At 38.3% G+C, this 18,625-nt stretch overlaps 1 long non-coding RNA gene across 1 annotated transcript; it reads left to right on the top strand.

Annotated features, from left to right (window-relative positions):
- The first annotated feature begins 970 nt into the window (after positions 1-970).
- LOC127461001 (uncharacterized) lies at positions 971-10,800 on the top strand. The gene is made up of 3 exons (XR_007899948.1): positions 971-1,053; positions 8,492-8,643; positions 9,861-10,800. It is a non-coding gene; the product is annotated as an uncharacterized LOC127461001 (long non-coding RNA).
- Positions 10,801-18,625: the final 7,825 nt, after the last annotated feature.

Raw genomic sequence — 18,625 nt, forward strand, 5'->3', positions numbered from 1 at the left:
CTCTTGTAGCTTGGTTCTAAAGTATGTTAAAAAGACTGATATCAAAATATGCAACTGTACTGCAACTTATTTGCTATATACATGCTTCATCTTAGGTACGGGGTCTTCAAAGGCCTCAGTCTTGGCTGTTGTTGATAGAAGCTCACAGGAATTCCCAGTGGACTGGGCTGATGCATGTGTGAACTCTTACAGCCAGTGAGCTGTTTCTTGCAGAAATGACAACCTGTTATCAGGAGATGTCTGGGTTGTCTTTGAGGCTTGCTTACACTTACAGTACAGTCCAAATATCATTACCTACCAGCTTTCTATAAATTCACCTTTTTTTGTCAGTATGTGAGAAGCACATGCTTAAACGAGAGATTTAACAGAAGTGAAGGTTGATCCTCTGTTTCTCCACAATTTAAATGAGGATTTTGCAGCTCTCCTGTTGCCTCTCATGCCAACTGCAGCTTATAAGGCTGGACTTTCTGGTGATAAGAGTCCATTCTGCGAACATAGAGCCAAGTAAGGTTTGTCAATCACACTTCCAGGTTGCTTCAGGTATCCTTTAGTAGCTGACAGCTATTTGCAGTTGTCAGGCCACTGACGTGGTAACCTACAGGACTATGAGTTGAGCTAGTGTTATAATGCAGCTAAAGCAAGATTAGCAACTGACACGGTGCCACAAATCCTTCCAGCATCTTTTTGCCTTATTTATTTGTGGCATGTATAAAAGCATGCTAAGCATATTACCTCCATTCTCAAATGCAGCAGATTTTGCAGCTTCTTTTGCTCCAAGTGCCAGTAGCAGGGAGGCTGCTTTTGTAAGTGCTATGAAAACAAGTTCCAGCAAAACTGATCTTTATCAGATCCAGTTGAAAAGGCTGCACACACTGAATAGTGAAACAGCCCTGTTAAATTTTAATCTGAGTTACATAAAACATTGTTCTTAAACTGGCACATATTGACATTGTTCTCACAACCCATTAACTTTCAGCCGGAAAGTGAAAAGGCCAAGAGACATGTAAAACCTCTGTGTGAGTCCGTCTGTGCATGTATGTAAGCAACTTCTAGGTAGGTTATGGTACAAATCACAGTAACCTTTCTGCAGCATCCTACCTATTGCAGTGTTTTGTTTCTTCCTTGTGGGATGGGGGGACAGGCACTTGCAGTCTAAGAATTACATAATTCAATAGCTCTTTTGGGGGGAGAGTTCTTGTTTTGGGCACCTGCTGTCAATGCACTGAGAATCTTTTTCATGTAAATTTTAGAGTAGTAGTGAAGCTGTGCCCAGAAGCCAGTGTGTGGCCTGAGCTGGGAGGATCCCTAAGTAAAAGCAAAGGATGCAACACATATACTTGGGCAAAAGACAACCTGCATTTAGCTTATTGCAGGTGGTAAAATTTAGTTGAATTGCCAAGATACAATTCTAGCCAGCTGTTTTTGAAAGTATGGGCTGTTGGGTGCTACTCTTTGTGAAGGAACTGGAGTTACCACAATAGGAGTAGCAAGTACAGACACACATGCCTAGGTAAATCAAACTACCATTCCTGAGAGCTGCAGGATTACAGCAATGCAGAGTAGAAAAAATGGGAAGACAAAACTGATACTTTAGTTCTTTTTTTTTTTTTCTGATAATATTTCTCATCTATAGTGAAACCTGAAGCAAGATTTTTTCCAAGTAATCTCTGATCTTTAATATACACTTTAAAGTATTTACAAAGTTTTCTAATTAAATTTCTTTTAAAATTACATGGTGTTTTTGTAGGGAATTAAGAACAGTTTTTCTAGTGTTAGAAAGTCAAACTTTAGGGTACTTTAAGATCTAAGAGCAAGTAAGTTATAGAGTGCCAAATTAAGAGATCATTTACATACCTGTGATGCCTATTAATCTACATCAGACCTTTCATATTTACTCGTGTACCTCAGATGATAAAATGGCCTGAGGTATTTGGTTACCCCTTTGGTTTCTAAAGCTGTTTCATTAGCATTGGGTATGACTTAATTTGGATGCAGGACTGCTTCTCAAATTACCATGGGGAAATTTTTCCTTGTTTAACTTTTTGCATGAGAATTAACTCTTAATCAAAATCTCAGGAACACTGCTGTAGCTAAAAGTTTAGTCAAGCAGATTGCACTGGCCAGCTGCTGGGTGAAGTAGTAAGGCCAGGTGAGAATGATACACATGGAAGCACCTGAAACAACAGAATACAAAACAACTTTAAGAGTTGGAGGGCCAAAATTGATTTCCTTAACCTATTTGCTGCTGGATCTTTGGGAAGATAACAACCTCCTTGTTAACTGTATTTGATCCTCAACACAGCATTAGCTATGTCTTCAATGCAGTAAAGTCTCAAAATCATGGGTAGTTCAGTCCTCGTGTGTGAGAAAGGATCAGAACAGGAGAGAAGGGTCAGAAATAGGGACATGGTTCTCCATTTTTTACAAAAGCTGTGCCTTTTATTAAATCTTGAATTAGGCTCAAGCCTTGGCCCAGGAAAGGTAACCACACAATAAAATCGTATGGTTTATTGAACAAAAACAATTGTAGAACTAACACTTTACACTTTTTAATGATTAAACCCGACTTCCTCTCCACTGTTGATGTGGTCTTACACTTGCTTGCACCAAATTTGTGTGGGTAATTGTTTGCTTGTGTACACTGCCAAGCATTATTTAATTAAGAAAATGTGCTTGGCAGAGGGAGATGGAAGCTGGAAAAGACAGAATCCATATAAAAAACCCATGTGGTTCCCAAAAAAGCAGAAAGTGTGTGCAAGACAGATGGTAAAACACTGCATAAGCAGTGCTATGTGTGGTTGCTGACAACCCAGAAAGTGAGCATGAGTAAAGGTATCTGGCTGAAAACTTTAGTAGCTACACATCACTATGCTATCCTGTCTCAGGAAGCAGGAAGGCTTGGCATTGCCTTTCTAATGCTCTGGAGTCACTCTTCTGGTACTTACAGTGCATGAGAGGTCAAGAAAACTTCAGCTCAAGAGAGATGAAGAAAATTTCTGCCTAGGTGTTTCTGCGGATAACAAGGAGCTTGGGGAAATTGTGCTCTATCACTTACAAATCAGCGAGGACATTTTCTTTCTATTTTCATTAAACAGCAGACTGTCTTCCACATATCTTACAAACACACCAGAGATTTAAACTGGTCCATTTTAATCCCTAAAACTCAGTTAAGATTAAGCAGACACACCACAAAAATAAAACAAAAGGAGGTGTCTTCTGCGAAGCTGAGTTGACCCAAAAAAACACCTTCAGGTTATGCTGTGGCATTAGGCAAGCAGCTTTCAGATTCTGAAAGACAGGTAATAGTTAAAGCTAAGCACGGTTCTAGAGAGACATAGTATCTGTATTATATGCTTTTTTGATAGTCTCCTAAGGTAGGCAGTGTGGGAAAATAAATCTGAATTGCAGCTGGAATATCTTCCCTCTCTATCTGTATAATTATTGTTTCCTTCCTTGCTTTTCCCAAAGACCTATAATTACTACTTTAGCAGGCAAAATATGTAACTGGAGTTAAGACAACTATAGTAAGCAGCTGCCTTTGCTTTAGTGATCAAGTCAAGTAGGGCAGATCTGAATCAGATTTGTAAAGCATAAATTTTCCTTGTAGCCAAACCAACTAAAAGTAACGCACCCCTTATCATCTGCTCAATGAAAATGTCCAGCAGCTGTGCTGTAAACATACCCCGAAACTACTGTTATGGAAAAATAATTGATGAGTGGTTCAAATGCTTTAAGGGGTGATCAGTTGTGATGTGAATCCAACTACACAGTTTGAGCCATTAAAGGGATAAACTCCTTTTCATTACCATGGGTACGTTTGCACATTATTAAAGCTATTCTCTATCTTTTTTTATTACATAATTATTACTTACTGCGTACAAATGTTGCATTTCAACGCACTCTGATAAGTCAAAATTATAATGATACTTGAAACCCTAGAATCTATATTATATATACTTTTTGCTTTAGGGAATGAAATGGACCAGATAATACCCTCTACTTGCCTGGCAATATGTGAGAGCCACTTGTTTCTGTTCAAAAGGAATTACAGCTCAGATTGGAGGAGCAGGACTGGTCTAACCCATAAAGCTGGTGCCCGATTGTCATCAGCAGCTTTAGCATCCCATAGTGCTCCACATCACATGGTGCAGCAGAGCAATGGCAGGTTAAATGCCAGTGTGCTGCTGGACTGTGTGGGGCTGGGTCAGGCACACCTCGAGAGATGAGAAGAAACGTGAACTGCATCATGGGGTTGTCACGTTGCAGGATGGCTCATTGAGAGAGGAGCTGAGAGTAGAGGCTTTGGACTTCAAAGAGCTCCAAAAATGACTGCTGGTATTCTGGAAGTGGCCAGTGACCTGTAAGTAGAGTTAAAATGAAAGCTGAGCTTAGTTGCAGATGATCTTAGTCCTCAGGCCCTACCCCCTCAAACAGTGGAGGGACAACAAGATGCTTATCATGGACAAGGGATAACCTACCATATGTTATGGCTGATGTGCAGGAAGATGTTAGTAGAAGTGCATCCTTTCCACATGGTAGCAACCACTAGAGAATACATATGATAAAATTAGTTCAGTCAAAGGAACAAAGAAGCACCAAAACTGTTTTAGTCATAAAAACAATCACACTGTAGTGTTCCCCTGAGAGATTTCTTGGAGATATATATGTGTGTGTATATATATATATATGTATATGTGTGTGTATATATATATATGTATATGTGTGTGCATATATATATTTAGAATTTTTTTTGTGTCAGGATTTTATTCAAAGTAGTGGTTTCTTAACTTAGAAGAGCTCTGGCTCATAGGACTTTAAATATTTTGTTATCTGAACATCCACTGAGATTAACAAATGTCTGTACAAAATAAGGAAAAAAAATACAAGTAGACTGCTTACAAACAGTTCTCAGACAAATTGGCCATGTACACTAGTTAACTGAACTTTCTTAGGTCTTACATGTCACCTCAATTAAGACTATGAAATTTAGTCCTTCCAGGCTCAAAATCTTGAACGTTTTCTTCAGGGTAGGCATGTAGTACTTGTCATCCAGTAAGGTGCTACTTCTCAGCACAATGAGGAAAAGGACTGACCCCCAGCTGTTTACCAACGGCACCACTGGAGCACTTAGCAGGGGAGCTACCAGCTCACAGTTGCCTTAATGACCAAGCATATGATGTCCTGCTCTATGCAAAGCACAGAGGTTTCAACCTTCTCTGGCTGGCACCTTGTCGAGTGTGAGACTGCTTATGTTGCTGACTAATTGCATCATTTCATTTAAAAGAGAGAATTATGAAGCTATATAAATTGTTTAGTGGACTTAAAGTATATAAGCTATTTGTAAGATACTCAGTGGAAGAAAGGGATGCAGTTTTCCCTCCTTAATAGTAAATTAATAGTAAGTAGGACTGGAAAGGCTCTAATTCCAGAGCCAATGTAATTCAATAAAAATGTTCAAGTGGGTCAATGTAAAATTTTGTAACAACATACTGGATCTGATAGAGAGTTGACCAGGAGAGTTGTATTTGGTCTTGAAAATATCACAAGAGTAATGTTAAAATATTTATGGAAAACTGAAGCATGTTTTAAAAATTTATGGTCATGTCTGGGTTTATCAAAGACTTTGGGTCAGCTGATGAAAAACTGAGATGGGATTTGGTTTTGATGTAGCTCGTGTAGAAAATGGATCACAGTTATCAGCTGAAAATTCCATTGTAGCTGTTCTTGAGCTTGAATCCTGTAGCCTTATGTTTCAGGCACAAATATGAGTGATGTGAAGAACTCCAATCTTTCTATTTATCTGGAAATTTATCATATGTTACTCTTTGCTAATGTGGTCTAACTGTCAGCCCAAGGCCGAGCTCCAGTTTGTCAGGACCAGATGGTTGGGAGGGAGGTGGTAGGAAATGACTGCCAGGACATCATCCAAATATGTCACCCAGAATTTCTTTCTGTTGGCTCACAGCCCTAGGCATAAACTGGGAATATCTAAGCAGAGATGCCCCAAACCTATCAAGGGCCTTCAGAAAGACTGAAAAATACCGCTTTTTCTAGATCTTTCAGCTCTGGTATTTGCCACAGCACCTTTTACTCTACACACCCTTGAATGGGAAGTCCCAGGCTCAGCAGCATAAACACTGACCACGCTGAGCCCAATTGTAACACTTCAGCTGGTTTAAAGGAAGGCAATATTTCGCCTGGGAAGTCTATGCTTAGTGTCAAAAATGGTAGAACCTAAGCAAGAGGAAAATAAAACTTCTCTGACTGAGACATCCCAAAGAGAGAAAGTTGTGTCAGGATTGTTTCCATACCAACCCTGAAGATGTAATATGTACAGCCAGGTAAGCAGCAGTCCTAAGATAAGGTGCATTTAAAATTGCATGTGGTGGTGACTTGATTATGGTTTGCTGAGAACATTAACGATCTATTTAATGCAGTATCTGTGATAGGTTAATAATTGAAACTCACAGGTACTACTGCAAGGACATGGTGTTCAGCCCTTTATTCATATCTGGATTTTGGCTGCTAGCAGGATCTTAACCAGTGAGTTTGATTAACTGTGTTCTGGTATCTCTTCTGTTACAAGGGTGATAATTAAATGTTCCGGGAAGCAGGGAAAAAATAAGTCAGTGAACTGACTGGGATAGCCCCATGAAATTTTGTTTCAAGTAAAGAACAAAAAGTAACTCTTTTAAATTGGCTCTTGAAAGAAAGATACAGTTTGGTTGGTCGGGATGGATTCATGGATATGCTTTTTGCAGAGTAGAATAACCAATGGTACTGTTTAATGAATTTCCCTATTAGGTTCCACATGGAGGAAAATTAATGGGTGCTAGAATAATAGGTCATCTATGTCCAGCCCTGTAAAGATGATGAGTTTTTTCTATTCAAGAAGTTATTTCATGCAGGAGGGAATCTTACAGACCACGTGTAAAAATATCTCAATCTTTGACCTTGTTGGAGGTTATATAACTTTTCCCAAGTAATTATTTTTCTGCATTGATGAAAACCTATTGAGCTGTTATTTAATGCTTAACTACTGCATTGTGCTTATGAAAAGGAGGTCACAAAAAGATTTTCTTTGCCTCTCACTCTCATAAAACAGAGTACAACTTTTTGTCCTGAGTCTGTTCTCCTTTTCTCAACTGAAGGTTTTAGTGCTTTGGAAGTTTCTAGCTTCAGCCCAGATTAAAGAAGTTGCCCTCCTCTGAATCATGGAAAAATACACTTTCTGCAGCAAAACAGTGATAAAAAGGTACAAGTGGAACTGAGCTAATTAAACACAACTGTTCAATCTCATCTAAGGTGCTTTATCTGAGACATCTCCACTGGGGTGGAAGAGTGAATTCAGCCCAATAAATTTACTTTTCTGGATTTACTTTGTCCAAGAATGTGTTGCTGTGCCCTCCACTGAAGAATCGGGAAGTCTTATGAAAAGGAAACTATTGATGCTTTCTACTCTTTTTCTAAAGACAGGAATCATCCTGAATATTAATCTGTGAATGCATTTAACTGTTTCTAACTACACTTCAGAGCAGCAGTCCTGGCAGAGAAAGGAATCATGCCTCTGATTTCACAGGCAGTCTGCATATGCACTCCATCTGATGGTTTCAGTGCATATGATTTGAGCCTCTGTTTATGCAAGTCTTCCCAGTTAATACTAAAACAGCATAGTCATCACTAGCCAAAAAATAGCAGCTTGCACCTGGGGTCATGTTGAATGCTGGGAACATTTTCTACATGATACTGGGTTTAGGTTGTTGTTTATGCCCAAGCTGCTTTCCTGGTATAGATTTATTTAAGAAGAGAACAGATTTTTACAGTCTGATTTCCCAGTAATTTCAGGAGTAATAAGATGCCTAAATAAAATCCTGAGATTCTGGAAATTTGTCTCCAGCTTCACTGAGCTCTACATGTTTAGGTTTACACTGATATGCCTTGTTGCATTCATTGCTCTTAAATCTAAACTGTAACAGGTGATGAATTTTCTTCTCTCCTCTTGGCTTACATAAGTTTCTTGTGAGTCTTAATATGGAAAAGAACACAAAATGCATGAAAAAGCATAATGGAGGCCTAAAAAAAAAATCAGGAATCAGGAAGTTGAGAGGGTCAAATGAATCAGTAGGAAAAAAACAGAGCCACTCCTACCTCTCATCATTTCAACTATGTATTATTCTTACAGATTTAAACTCTCTGAAACAACTAATTTGAATTTTTAATATAGTCTTCATTGTCAAGTAAGGTAAATAATAACATTTTGTTATGCAAAAAATTTTGCCATTTTACTGTTCCTAAAACTTGAATTCAAGCATTGGGATCATCCTCCTGACTCTGTAAGAATATTTTACAGGCCAGCCTGTAAAGTTGACAGTTTCTGTCAACTCATATTCTCTTAACAAGGGATTTTTCTTTTGCTCCCAAGACTTTGACGTTCCCCTAAGCTAGTGGAAGAAGACTGTGACACTCATAAGAAAAGTGATCTTTGTTCCAGGGAGAGGTGCCTGCTCCAAACGAGAAGCCCTGGGTCACAACAGTAACCCTTGCTGTTGAGATGGGATCCTTAGCAGATAAGGATCCAGCTTGGATCACACCCAGCTGCACAGCCCTGTCTCAGAGAAGTGTGAGCACTAAGAGGGTGCGAAGGTGAGCAGAAAGAAAGTCTGCAGATAAAAATGATAAGATTACAAACAGAGGGAGCATGGTTGTAACAAAACCACCAGGTGTGAAAGGATCCAAGAGGAAAAACACCTACATGAGAATTTCAAAGTTTAAAGAAAGAAAGCAGAGACCTTAATCTAAGGACTGGCTGATGTCACTAAGTCACCAGTAAGAACTGTGAATGGAGGTGGTGGCAGAGGGCAGATCAGCAGCAGAGGAGTTGACCTGGTGACCTCCAGCCAGTGGCTCTTCTTGCCCAGTTCACTGATGCTTTCATCAACAGCAAAGACTATTTAAGTGTATTATCATGGTGGCAAGAAGACCTGAATCTTTTTGTAGAGATATCTGGTTCATATTTTTTATTTGTACTTGTCTTGCCTGAAGTCTTTTCATATGGATAAGGGGTCCAACTGGATTCTCCCAGAAGGTTATTTAGAAAGTAATTAAAAGATTATGTAAAATGGAAGGTTGAGTTTGTTTTTTTAAGTAATAATTACTTATTTGCAAAATTTTACTGAATGTGAATGCACCGAATGCCTGAACTGAAAACTGAGTGACTGCTGAAAACACACTGCTTGAAGCAAGATGGTAATACATGCCTCCAGGATGGAAATAACAGCAGACAAAGTGGGTCAGCAAAAATATGCTAGGAGTTGTTAACTCTGACTGTCTTAATAGGCATATTTCTGTAATCAAATGGCAAACACTGCCCTTTTTACATGAAAATTGCTGTATGAAATAGATGCCTCCACCTTTTTTTTTTCTATTTTCTACAATTTTTTTACTTTGGTTATTTAGTTCTTTAGATTTGTCTCCTTCTCGCCTTCTTGTTAGTACTTCATCAATTATTAACTAAGCCTTCCCCAGCTTCATGTATTTAAAACAACTGGTGTGACTTCATTATGTTTTTGAAACCTGGTGATTTACCGCTATAAATGATAACTTTTAGTTTCTTTCCATGCTGCTTGATTTTTTTCCATCACTTAATTTGTAACAGTTGTCTAATGGTGCATTTATGGTATCTGTGACAAACAAATTACATTTACAAAATCAGGAGTTCAAAATGTTGCACTAAAGGGGGTTTCATGCTTGGATTTAATAGGTAGGAAGTCATAGATGAATTCTGGTATGGTGCTTCTCAGAATTCAGCATGACCTATTCATAATGCTGTGTGTCTAACCTTTTTTCCTTCGTTCCTACAGGCTGAGGAAGAAGAAAACAGGAGCTACTGGTCTTGGGTTTAGATTCTAAAAGTTAAAAGAACAACTCAGTGAGATAGCTTTTAATTTGGACCCACAGTCTGTTCATTTAAATGTGCAGCTCCAGCACTTTCAGTCTTACTTGGAGCCGCCTGGCCATTCGGAGAAGCTGTACCCCACCAGTTTGGGCAAACACAGTGTTGATTGATATGGTGTGTCACTAAACACAGTTCCAGTGATGGCTGTGACTCAGATGTATTGCCTTTGGTTGCACACTTACACTCAAGGCATGACCTCTGTAACTAATATGTGACAGATGGGAGTACTTGTCAGAAAGTGTCCCCCTAGGCCCTTGCACAGACATGGCAGGGAGCAGGGAGGTATTTAGTGCTAAAGCCCTGCTAAAATTCTCAAAAGTGACTTTCCACTGGGTGACCATTTCAGTGGCAATGCTCTTCTTCAGGACCTGTGGCATTGTCCTACATCCTGCATTATGCAATGATTGTTGTAGGTAATTACTTGTGGTAGTTATTCTTTTTAGTGTAAGTTGCGCACACTTTCTCAAGCAAGCAACATGGTTTGCCTTTTATATTTGTATTATTGGGCTCTCTACATAATCTGTTTCAAAATTCTATTACATGAACTTGCTTTTTCCTTTCCTGTCATCAGTGAGAGTCATTTGTAGAATCAATAGTAAATGCTCCCCAACCTTCAATTCAATATCAGACTGCAGCTCAGCTCCAGCAGACATTTTTGGGTAATGAAAAGCAGACAAATATTTATTTGTGTCTGTTTCATAACATTTCTATGTATGTCCATATACATCTATGCATTTGCCTCGATCTGAACTAATTATTTTTGTTGTGTTTGATTCTTAAAGAAACAAATTACATTTAAGAAAAATGATATGGATGTTTTCTTTAGGGTTGTTGTGTTTTTGTTGTTTTGGTTTTGTCTTTTTTGTCTTTATTTTTGTTTTTGTTTGTTTGTTGGTTTGGTTTGGGGTTTTGTTTTGGGGGGGTTTTTTGTTTGTTTTGTTTTCAGGAATAAAATATTCTCATTTGCCTTTAAATTTTCTGGTAACTTGTTTCCATTAAGAAATTGTCTTCCTTCTTTGACTCAGTCACATATCACAGGCCAGAGCAAGAAAAGGCTTTTCTCTTCTTCTAGTAGGGCCAACAAAGCTAATGCTGGGATATGCCAGTTCATAGGTATTCAGAACTTGATGGAAGTAGTTTTTCCATGTTTTACTCCCAGATGGCCTGATTATCTGTGTAACATGGTTGTATCTGCATGTGAATATGCACATGTAATACACATGTCCTAGACAGCACTGGTCTAGGAATGGAATTTATTTCCTGCAGGTACTGCACTTGATGGATTTTGAAAGGAACTAAGTGCCAAAGTCAACAGAGAAGAAAAGACATTTTTCACACAAAACAAGCATTTTTTAAAGAATCAAACATACTGGTGGTGACTGTTGTACTTCAGTTTAAGGCCACCACATAAATTATATGTGAAAATTACTTATGAAAGGTTATGGATGCCTGTTTGTATCAGTACTATGAAATATTAATTTCAATTTAGCCTCTTCTAACTGCAGATGTTATTCTCTTCTCAAAGTTGTTTTAGGATATTCCTTGAGTCTAAGCATACTAATAATGCTCCACTCTTGTTTTGCAACTGATTGAAGCAAAGATCTTGTTATCCTTCCCATTAAAACCATGCCAATGATCCCACTTGAGAGCATCAGTTAAACTTTCAGAAAGTTCATGGGACATTGATTTGTTATTCTACATCAATTACCTTTCATGCTGAGGTTACAGACAGAACACCATCGATTTGTTTATTTTAAATGAAGTTGTAATGCATAATGCATTCCTGTTCACTTGTTTTTTTCATTTGTGTGGAATATTTTCAGCTGAATCCTGTGCATCAAATTGCCCATTTTTTAAAAATTTGCTCAAATATAAAAATGGCTGTGACCAAATGAATTGAAATACAAACTGATGATAAAAAAGCTGGTAGAGTATATTACAGCATAGGCATAAACAAATAGATCTTCCTAAATATAAATTACTGTAGCTGTATTGACTAGACCATCTGCTCCAGCATACCTCAGGAACATTATTATTTTTTAAAATATATCTATGCTCTTAGAAGAAATGTTAAAAATCTGAAGTTCAAAATACACTAGTAAATTAGAAACAACAAAGATGTGTTGTAAATCCATAGTAGAAAGCTGTCAGTGCACATTACAGACGTTATGTATTTGAGCTGTGGCATTCTTACGCTTTCTATTTGCTGGGAATATCTCTTACAGCACCTCTTAATCAGTAGGGTGTATAAGATATCTGCACACTGATGTAAGTATTCCCCCCACCCTACAGCCCTCCCCTGCCCTCCCATCCATCCCACCCCACAAAACGAAAGGATATTGCAATGAAAATATTTGGGTGGACAAAGTCTGTGATTCAACATATTATCCTAATCTGTGTTCTGGGTTGTTCTGCTGAGAAGATGATACTCAAGACTCTGGATTCAGGGTGATGTTTTTCCTTATTAGGTCAAATACAGCAGTGACTCATTCCAGAATATGCAGTATTTCTGTAAGGTTTTGCACTGTGGAAGGAATATATGCCACTGGTGCTTTGAACATCTCATAACTCACTGTTTTGCAGCAGTTTTGGTTTCCACATGTTGCCCATAGCATTTGGGAGCCAGATTCAAAGCTGAAGGCAGAAAAGGAATTAATTTCAAAATACTTTCTCTTCTAGCCTTCGCTGCATCTGGTTGATGTATGTTATTAGTTCATGGCCATGGAGTGATCTGATACCCAGTTGATGAGAGCTTATTTGTTGTTCTTCTTCTAATTTCACACAGATGATTTGAGCAAATGTGGTACCGGAATTCAGGACTCAGATGAAAATCTATCTTCTCATGAAAGAGAGTTCTTTTTTTTACCAGTGCTGATATGGAGCATACTGCTTCTTTGCCCTGCCATTTGGCTTGCTAATCTTATGCTTGAAGGATGTATTCATATTCTCCTTGCTAGTGAGTTATAGTGATATGAGTCAGGTGATGCTAATTCTGGCAAGCTATAAAGGCTTGGCTTTCCAACTGTGAGAATCCTTCTTTATGGAAACTGGGAAAAGCTTGAACCTTCTTGCCTTGAACTGGAATCGTATTTCACCGAAAGTATTTTAAGCTATTTTTCTCCTCAATTTCTAAGTCATTAGAACTCATCATTTGTCATTCATCAACTCATGATTAATTAATAAAATTGCATAAGAATTACCAGACTGCACCATGATACAGATCATGGCATGGCTGATCATTTTACATGGTATTCCAAACAAATACTCTTGTCTAACATTAGATGTAGTGGTGATGTTGTTGTCAGTAGTGATGCTCTGTGATTTATCACTACCCACTGGTGACAGTGAATGGATGCTTTCTGAAGAATTCCTGCAAATGACTTTAGGAGTTGTTGACAGATGCTGCTTTTGATGAGAAACAGAAGGAATAGGTAAGAAATAACAAGTACCTTGTGTTTGTCCTACATCTGATGATGATACCCTCCAAAAATTTGAAGATTCCTGACAGAATGCTACATAACTGTGTTCATATTATATATTCATGCTTAATAACTTAGGTACCATAAAATATATTTAAAACTAAAAAGAAAGAAATTACATGGGAAAAAAGTCCTGGGTTCTCACTGTTCCCACAAAATGAGGCTTTCTTCAGTGTGAGGAAAGAGACAAGCTGTTGCACAAATTCCACCAGGGGTGACCATGGTGCACATTTTTTATTGGAACTTGTAAAAACTGTGCCATAGGGGCATTTGGTCTGTGATGACTGGCTTTTGTGCCTTAACTGTTCAGCATTAATTGTTTGTATTTGGTTTGGGAAGAGTGCTGAATATTTGCAGGACTGTGAAAGTGGGTTATGAAATAGCTGGTATGGAACATTCTACCAGCACTACTTAATATGGAGTGATATTTTTGTTTTTTCTATTTCATTTCTTTTCTTCGTGCCAGCTGTCTAGCTTTTGTTTCCTTAGTGTGTTTATCTGGGCAAATCCAGACTGGAGTTTCCATGGTTATGTCATTAAGAATCTAATCCAGCACACCTTGTATGTGTGAGTAATGCTTATATGTATTAATGGGCTTGCTGGAAACACTGTTACTCGTGTTACTCATGTGAACAAATCTTGAAAGAGCAGATACAGACTTATTGTGGTGAAACTCCAGATGTAGGTATAAACTCACCAAGAGACCAGATTTGCCACTTATTGTAAACTATGAGGTGGTGGGAGGAGGGAGAAGTGCTGTGGATGCCCTGTCACTATCCATCAGTTCTTAAAACTGATTGTGACCATCTTCCTCTACCATCCTCAAGATAAATTTTTATTTGTCTTGGACAATTTTACTGGAAGGGGCTCCATAAATGTCATTAATTGGGAGTGACAATTCCATGGTAAGAGCAATTACATGATCCTGAATCATCTCCAGAGAAACTCTCCATTTTGGCTGTACCAAAAGACTTTCTAGTCCATGGCCTGGCAGTATTTGACTCTTTTTTGCTCTGTCCAGCCAGCATTCATCTACTCGGCATAGATGTGATGTGTTTATCTGAAACAGATGAATAGTTTCTCCCTTGTTAGATTGAAGAGAATTGGATACCTAGCTTGTTCAGATTGCTACTAATTTGGAAGATTTGCTCTATTTGCTAGTATGTGGGATTGCTGGCTAGGAAAGGGCATGCATGAAAGCATCCTTTGACGAGGAACCTGCCTGACTTGTTCTTGGCAGTGGAGACAGCCTGTGTGAAAACTTACTACCCAGCCAGTAGCTCCTGGGAAGACACTCCCCACAGTCTCCCAGAAGAGTGGGGACACAACCTCCATACTTATCACCAGGAGCTCAGTCTCTCTGCGGAGTTCTGTCTTTCTCTAGCCCAGAATCCAGAGGCAATGACGCAGTCCCTTAGGCTTCTGTTCTAAAGCACAAAAACCTTTGTGTAGGAGGTTATGGAAGAATGAAGAAATCTTTGAGCCAAGAGCTGAGATCACAATGTGTATTCAAAATAACAACAGAAAATGGCTGTCTCTAGGGGCAATGGTGCCTTAAATATACTCTTGAGCAGTGTAGTGTGGGAATCTGTTGGAATCATCTTTTGGCTACAAATGTGGAGAAACTTCTAAATGTCTTAATGGTTGGACATTATTCTATTAATGTTGATTTTAGGCAGCTACTAATTGGTAACAAACACACAGAGGAATGAAGTAGACATGTTGTGAAAGCCCACACTACTTTGAGAGAGTATTTACCAGAACTTCTGCTGTGCTCTAGACTTAATTGTCAGTAAAAACAGAATTTGTAAACCCCTTCTATTATTGTAGTTTTATGCAATGACCTGTTTCATTTAGTTAATCCCTGCTGGATCTGCACTTGTGTCACCTGTCAGGTGTCACAAGCCAAGGCAGTGCTACAGGCCTGGGGCAGAATGACTTGATTGATGCTCAGCAGAAAGGGACTTGTGGGTGCTGTTTGACAGCCGGCTGGCTATGTGCCCAGGTGGGCAAGAAGGCTAAAGCATCCTGTCCACTATAAAAAACAGGGTGGCCAACAGGACCAGGGAAGTGATTGTCTTCCGGTACTCATCACTGGGGAGGCTGAACCTCAAATCCTGTGTCCAGTTCTGGGCCCCTCACTACAAGAAAGACATTGAGCTGCTGGAGCAAGTCCAGAGAAGTGCAATGTCCTGGAGCACATGTCCTGTGATGAGTGTCTGAGGCAACTGGGGTTCTGTAGTCTGGAGAAGATGACTTTATTGATCCCTACAACTACATGAAAGAAGGTTGTAACCAGAAAGGGAGTGGTCTCTTTTGCCATGTTTCAAGTGAAAGGGTGAAAGGAAATGGCCTAAAGTTGTACCAGGGAAGATTCAGGTTAGATATTAGGATATTTTTTTTTTACTGAAAGAGTTGTTAGGCATTGGAATAAGTTGCCTAGGGAGGTGATGGATTCACCATCTCTTGAAGTGTTCAGGAGGCATCTGGATGTGGCACTTAGGAATATGGTTTCAGGGTGATTATGGTGGTGCTGGGTTGATGGTTGGACTCAATGACCTTGAAGGTCTTCCAACCTTGATGATTCTGTGCTTATATGTACTAACACTTCTGTCACCTCCTGTGTTCCTCTGCTCCTGAGTTCTGCTTTCTGTGACATGACAGCCTTGTCTTTGCAAACAAATTTAGGTCCTGTTACGGTAAGGGGATATCAAATCACAGAGAAGATTGAGAACAACGTCACAAAAAATCCTTCATGGATCATATACTGAGATTATATACTGTGATCTCAGAGATTCTCTGAAATCATCCTGTAAGGGACTTGTCGTTGTGGAAGTGGACATAGTCAAGGCTCTGTCTTAGTGTCCTTCCAAAATGGGTTGTTATGCTATGCTTTCCTAAATCAGAACATCTCCCAAGACCTTCACTTGTTAAGGTGCAACTCTCTGTGTGCTCTGTTTGTGTAGTTTTATGTAGTACTAGTAGTTTTATCTCTATGATTCATGTATACACCTTTCAAAAATTCATTGAATGTATTGTATGAAGGAGAAATCTGTCATTTTCATTCTTGGTTTCAAGAGTACAGGATGTCATTAATGGGAAACTCTGTAGAGGGGAGTTAATATCCGTGTGGAGTGAGGCAGTACAGACTCTCCCACTCCCAGTGCTCTGCACAGAATACAGGAAAGGAGCACCTGCTGGCTTTTGGTGTTTGCCAGGAGATGCTGGTGGCAGCAACTGACTTCTATGGAAAAATGCACTGGAAGATGTACACAATATATCAGTAGCATAACTTGCCAGACCCTTTTGATTCAATATGTACTAGCATAAGCATGAGTTGTTCAAAGTTCTTAATGTAAGTAAATGAAAGGGCAAAATAAGCTGGCAGATTTTTATACAAAATAAAAATATATAAAAGCAGACATTAGGAAGACTTTCAAATCAAAGGGGAAAAATTATGTCAAGCAGAAAATAATTCATTGGAAGGCAGGATTGTCTGTGTGAGTTCACAGCCTATTTAATTTAGTTAGTCCCTGCTTATATATACTAATCTTATTAATTTAATAAATTCATTAATTCCTTTAGACAATACAGACCAAGTAAGGATTATGAAAGACTGTCAGAGTTTGTGTTGTTTTCTTAATTTAGAGTGTGTTGTGAAGGGAAATGAGTGAAATATACATGTGGGACCATCAAGGCTGCCTGAATGTTAGGGCAAATGCAAGTTTTGAGTAGAAAGCTCAGTAACTTTTTTTCAATATGTCTGAAAATGGTCACAATAGCTTAACAATGCTTAAAATTTTGCCTGGATAGACCTTTGACTGGTGGACCTATTTTGCTCCACTGTATCTCTTACTCTGCTGTATCTTTCCCTCCTGCCCTTCTTATTTCCATGGCATATAAATTTATGAAAGTACTGGGATCTTAGTGATCCAGGTCTAGTTAAGCATCATTACATTAAAAGAAAATTTTGGATAATCATCTGAAAATATTCTTAAGTTGATATATATATGTATATATATACACACATACCTATCTATGTATATATATCTGTAGATAGATAGACATATCATCTGCAACAGACAATGCAGTCTGGTGCGTCATTTAAATACAACATAAAATGTTTGTGAGACAGGAGCAGATCCAAATGTAATTCCATGGAAATTAATGCAGGAAATCTAGATTTCTGCTTTCCTGTGTATTATATTACAATAGCAGTTGCTTATAAATTTATTTGGTAGCTATAAAACTTGTGACTAATTCTGACGATAATTTTATAAAAAAGTTTAAATAAAACTTAAGGTTGGTGAGAGGTACTGCAGAAAAATTTAGCAGCTCTTTTTAGCACAAGTATGGCTTGGTGAAAATAGGAAGCATTTTCAGAATAGGTTGTACACAGGAAAATAGAATGTTGAGAGATGACAAAGAGGACATAGATTGGACTGAAAAATAAGGGTAGCGTAAGAACAGTGGTACATGGGCTTGGTGAAAAAATGGGGTAAAGATAAATGTTTGTTTTGAATATCTCACATGAGTTTGTTTGGTTTATTTTTGTTTTTATTTTTTTCATTCTCTTTGGAGTCCACTTTAACTTTTGCAGATTTACTATAGAAAGCTGACAAGTATTCAAAAAAATGATCTGTTGTTACCCAAATGGAAAACTTCACTTGTAAACATTGACAAAAAATACTTCCAAGGAAAGTATAGTTATACTTTCCTTATACTGTGCTCTTATGACAGGCTTTATGAATTGTACATTGGGTGACTTGTCACTGGAACCCATGTTTTGAGGAACAGAACCAAAATGAAAAATCAGGAGCAAAGCATGGGAGGGATGTTTAAGTAATATGAATGAAAGACATACCAGATAATTTTTTAAACTTATTTGTGAGGTCCTGGCCAGTTTGCTGATAGAATCCATTTAATCGGTGACAATGTATATGAGATAAACACAACACAGTTTTGTAGGTAGGGACTGTGAGCAATTTAATGAACTCTAACTATTTCCTTTTCTCTCATGCCAGGAAAAATTATGGCATACTTGACATATAAAAGAAAGGTGTATTTTTGTTTGGGGTATTTATATACTCTTTCTTAGATCTTAGAATAGTTTTCTTAGTAGCAAAAACTATTTAGAGTCCCATCTCTGACTTTCGTATTATGAGCGCTGGAACAAATACTTTAAAACAAC

This window comes from Manacus candei, unplaced genomic scaffold, assembly GCF_025592945.1.
Source record: "Manacus candei isolate 608988 ecotype Guabito, Panama unplaced genomic scaffold, ASM2559294v1 h1tg000093l, whole genome shotgun sequence".
NCBI lineage: Eukaryota > Metazoa > Chordata > Aves > Passeriformes > Pipridae > Manacus > Manacus candei.